This window comes from Arachis stenosperma, chromosome 9, assembly GCF_014773155.1.
Source record: "Arachis stenosperma cultivar V10309 chromosome 9, arast.V10309.gnm1.PFL2, whole genome shotgun sequence".
Lineage (NCBI taxonomy): Eukaryota > Viridiplantae > Streptophyta > Magnoliopsida > Fabales > Fabaceae > Arachis > Arachis stenosperma.
In genome coordinates this window covers 118773876-118779152 of record NC_080385.1, presented here as the reverse complement: position 1 = coordinate 118779152, position 5277 = coordinate 118773876, and the positions used below count along the sequence as shown (strand labels likewise).

Genomic DNA, 5277 nt, shown 5'->3' with positions numbered 1-5277 from the left:
ATCAGAATTAATTAGATGAGCGGGGCTTTTAGCTTTTTGCCTCTGAATAGTTTTGGCATCTCACTTTATCCTTTGGAACTCAGAATGATTGGCTTCTTTAGGAACTCAGAATCCAGATAGTGTTATTGATTCTCCTAGTTAAGTATGATGATTCTTGAACACAGCTACTTCATTGAGTCTTGGCCGTGGCCCAAAGCACTCTGTCTTCCAGTATTACCACCGGATACATACATGCCACAGACACATAATTGGGTGAACCTTTTCAGATTGTGACTCAGCTTTGCTAAAGTCCCCAATTAGAGGTGTCCAGGGTTCTTAAGCACACTCTTATTGCCTTGGATCACAACTTTATTTCTTTCTTTCTCTTTCTCTTTTTCTTTTTCTCTTTTTTTTTTCTCGTTTGCTTTTTGCTTCTCTGTTTTTTTTTGTATTCACTGCTTTTTCTTGCTTCAAGAATCATTTTTATGATTTTTCAGATCCTCAGTAACATGTCTCCTTTTTCATCATTCTTTCAAGAGCCAACATTCATGAACCACAAATTCAAAAGACATATGCACTGTTCAAGCATACATTCAGAGAACAAAAGTGTTGCCACCACATCAAAATAATTAAACTGTTATAAAATTCAAAATTCATGCAATTCTTTTCTTTTCAGTTTAAGCACGTTTTTATTCAAGAGAGGTGATGGATTCATAGGACATTCATAACTTTTAAGGCATAGACACTAAGACACTAATGATCATAAGACACAAACATGGATAAACATAAGCACTAAAATTCGAAAAACAGAAGAATAAAGAACAAGGAAATCAAGGAACGGGTCCACCTTAGTGATGGCGGCTCTTCCTTCCTCTTGAAGGTCCTATGGAGTGCTTGAGCTCCTCAATGTCTCTTCCTTGTCTTTGTTGCTCCTCTCTCATGATTCTTTGATCTTCTCTAATTTCATGGAGGAGAATGGAGTGTTCTTGGTGCTCCACCCTTAGTTGTCCCATGTTGGAACTCAATTCTCCTAGGGAGGTGTTTAGTTGCTCCCAATAGTTTTGTGGAGGAAAGTGCATCCCTTGAGGTATCTCAGGGGTCTCATGATGAGAGGGGTCTCTTGTGTGCTCCATCCTTTTCTTGGTAATGGGCTTATCCTCATCAATGGTGATGTCTCCCTCTATGTCAACTCCAACTGAATAACAGAGGTGACAAATGAGGTGAGGAAAGGCTAACCTTGCCAAGGTAGAGGACTTATCCGCCACCTTGTAGAGTTCTTGGGCTATAACCTCATGAACTTCCACTTCTTCTCCAATCATGATGCTATGGATCATGATGGCCCGGTCTAAAGTAACTTCGGACCGGTTGCTAGTGGGAATGATTGAACGTTGGATAAACTCCAACCATCCTCTAGCCACGGGTTTGAGGTCATGCCTTCTCAATTGAACCGGCTTGCCTCTTGAATCTCTCTTCCATTGTGCGCCCTCTTCACATATGATTGTGAGGACTTGGTCCAACCTTTGATCAAAGTTGACCCTTCGTGTGTAAGGATGTTCATCTCCTTGCATCATAGGCAAGTTGAACGCCACCCTCACACTTTCCGGACTAAAATCCAAGTATTTCCCCCGAACCATAGTAAGATAATTCTTTGGATCCGGGTTCATACTTTGGTCATGGCTCTTGGTGATCCATGCATTGGCATAGAACTCTTGAACCATCAAGATTCGAACTTGTTGAATGGGGTTGGTAAGTACTTCCCAACCTCTTCTTTGGATCTCATGGCGGATCTCCGGATATTCACCCTTTTTGAGTGAAAAGGGGACCTCGGGGATCACCTTCTTCAAGGCCACAACTTCATAGAAGTGGTCTTGATGCACCCTTGAGATGAATCTATCCATCTCCCATGACTCGGATGTGAAAGCTTTTGCCTTCCCTTTCCTCTTTCTAGAGGTTTCTCCGGCCTTGGATGCCATAATGGTTATGGAAAAATGAAAAAGCAACGCTTTTACCACACCAAACTTAAAATGTTTGCTCGTCCTCGAGCAAAAGAAGAAGGAAGAGAGTAGAAGAAGAAGAAATGAGGAAGAGGGAGATGGTGGTGTATTCGGCCAAAGAGGGGGAGAAGTGGTGTTTTGGTTGTGTGAAAATGAAGGAGTGAAGAAGGGTATTTATAGGAGAGAGGGGAGATGGGGTTCGGCCATATTGGGTGGGTTTGGGAGGGAAAGTGGTTTGAATTTGAAGGGTGAGGTTGGTGGGGTTTTATGAAGGATGGATGTGAGTGGTGAAGAGAAAGATGGGATTTGATAGGTGAAGGGGTTTTGGGGAAGAGGTATTGAGGTGATTGGTGAATGGGGGAAGAAGAGAGAGAGTGGTGGTGGGGTCCTGTGGGGTCCACAGATCCTGTGGTGTCAAGGAAAAGTCATCCCTGCACCAAATGGCATCAAAATTCACGTTTTGACCCATTTCTGGCGTTAAACGCCGGGCTGATGCCCATTCCTGGCGTTTAACGCCAGGTTTTAGCCCTTTTCTGGCGTTTAACGCCAGTCTGGTGCCCCTTTCTGGCGTTAAACGCCCAGAATGGTGCCAGACTGGGCGTTAAACGCCCAACTGCTAGGTTTACTGGCGTTTGAACGCCAGCAACATCTTCCTCCAGGGTGTGCTGTTTTTCTTCCTGTTTTTCATTCTGTTTTTGCTTTTTCAATGGATTTTGTGACTTTTTATGATCATCAACCTACAAAAAACATAAAATAACAAAAGAAACTATATAAATTATAATCATTGGGTTGCCTCCCAACAAGCGCTTCTTTAATGTCAGTAGCTTGACAGAGGGCTCTCATGGAGCCTCACAGATACTCAGAGCAATGTTGGAACCTCCCAACACCAAACTTAGAGTTTGAATGTGGGGGTTCAACACCAAACTTAGAGTTTGGTTGTGGCCTCCCAATACCAAACTTAGAATTTGAATGTGGGGGCTCTTCTTGACTCTGATTTGAGAGAAGCTCTTCATGCTTCATCTCTATGGTGACAGAGGGATATCCTTGAGCCTTAAACACAAAGGATTCTCCATTCACTTGAATGATCAGTTCACCTCTATCAACATCAATCACAGCCTTTGCTGTGGCTAGGAAGGGTCTACCAAGGATGATGGTTTCATCCATGCACTTCCCAGTCTCTAGGACTATGAAATCAGTAGGGATGTAATGGTCTTCAACCTTCACCAAAACATTCTCTACAAGTCCATAAGCTTGTTTTCTTGAGTTGTCTGCCATCTCTAGTGAGATTTTTGCAGCTTGTACCTCAAAGATCCTTAGCTTCTCCTTTACTGAGAGAGGCATGAGGTTTACACTTGACCCTAAGTCACACAGAGCCTTCTTGAAGGTCATGGTGCCTATGGTACAAGGTATGGAAAACTTCCGAGGATCTTGTCTCTTTTGAGGTAATTTCTGCCTAGACAAGTCATCTAGCTCTTTGGTGAGCAAAAGAGGTTCATTCTCCCAAGTCTCATTTCCAAATAACTTGTCATTTAGCTTCATGATTGCTCCAAGGTATTTGGCAACTTGCTCTTCAGTGACATACTCATCCTCTTCAGAGGAAGAATACTCATCAGAGCTCATGAATGGCAGAAGTAGGTCCAATGGAATCTCTATGGTCTTATTTTGAGCCTCAGATTCCCATGGTTCCTCATTGGGGAACTCATTGGAGGCTAATGCACGCCCATTGAGGTCTTCCTCAGTGGCGTTCACTTCCTCCCCTTCCTCTCCAAATTCGGCCATATTGATGGCTTTGCACTCTCCTTTTGGATTTTCTTCTGTATTGCTTGGGAGAGTACTTGGAGGGAGTTCAGTAACTTTCTTGCTCAGCTGTCCCACTTGTGCCTCCAAATTTCTAATGGAGGACCTTGTTTCATTCATGAAACTTTGAGTGGTTTTAATTAGATCAGAGACCATGGTTGCTAAGTCAGAGGGGTTCTGCTTAGGATTCTCTGTCTGTTGCTGAGAAGATGATGGAAAAGGTTTGCCATTGCTAAACCTGTTTCTTCCACCATTATTATTATTGAAACCTTGTTGAGGTCTCTCTTGGTTCTTCCATGAGAGATTTGGGTGATTTCTCCATGAAGAATTATAGGTGTTACCATAGGGTTCTCCTAGGTAATTCACCTCTTCCATTGAAGGATTCTCAGGATCATAGGCTTCTTCCTCAGATGAAGCCTCCTTAGTACTGTTTGGTGCATTTTGCATTCCAGACAGACTTTGAGAAATCAAATTGACTTGTTGAGTCAATATTTTATTCTGATCCAAAATGGCGTTCAGAGTGTCAATCTCAAGAACTCCTTTCTTCTGACTAGTCCCATTGTTCACAGGATTCCTTTCAGAAGTGTACATGAATTGGTTATTTGCAACCATTTCAATTAGCTCTTGAGCCTCTGTAGGCGTCTTCTTCAGATGAAGAGATCCTCCAGCAGAGCTATCCAAAGACATCTTGGACAGTTCAGAGAGACCATCATAGAAGATACCTATGATGCTCCATTCAGAAAGCATGTCAGAAGGACATTTTCTGATTAATTGTTTGTATCTTTCCCAAGCTTCATAGAGGGATTCTCCATCCTTCTGTCTGAAGGTTTGGACTTCCACTCTAAGCTTACTCCATCTTTGTGGTGGAAAGAACTTTGCCAAGAAGGCATTGACTAGCTTTTCCCAAGAGTCCAGGCTTTCTTTAGGTTGAGAGTCCAACCATATTCTAGCTCTGTCTCTTACAGCAAAAGGGAATAGCATCAGTCTATAGACCTCAGGGTCAACCCCATTAGTCTTGACTGTGTCACAGATTTACAAGAATTCAGCTAAGAACTGATGAGGATCTTCCATTGGAAGTCCATGGAACTTGCAATTCTGTTGCATTAGAGAAACTAATTGAGGCTTAAGCTCAAAGTTGTTTGCTCCAATGGCAGGGATAGAGATGCTTCTCCCATAAAAATCAGGAGTAGGTGCAGTAAAGTCACCCAGCACTTTCCTTGCATTGTTTGCACTATTGTTGTTTTCGGCTGCCATGTCTTCTTCTTCTTTGAAGAATTCGGTCAGGTCCTCTAAAGAGAGTTGTGCTTTGGCTTCTCTTAGCTTTCTCTTCAAGGTCCTTTCGGGTTCAGGGTCAGCTTCAACAAGAATGCCTTTGTCTCTGCTCCTGCTCATATGAAAGAGAAGAGAACAAGAAAATGTGGAATCCTCTATGTCACAGTATAGAGATTCCTTGAGGTGTCAGAAGAAAAGAAAAATGGAAGACAGAGGTAGAAAATTCGAACTTATC

At 42.6% G+C, this 5277-nt stretch overlaps 1 non-coding gene across 1 annotated transcript; it reads left to right on the top strand.

Moving 5' to 3' along the window:
* Positions 1–4511: 4511 nt before the first annotated feature.
* On the top strand, positions 4512–4619 carry LOC130953743 (small nucleolar RNA R71). The gene has a single exon (XR_009075904.1). It is a non-coding gene; the product is annotated as a small nucleolar RNA R71 (small nucleolar RNA).
* The last annotated feature ends 658 nt before the right edge of the window (positions 4620–5277 follow it).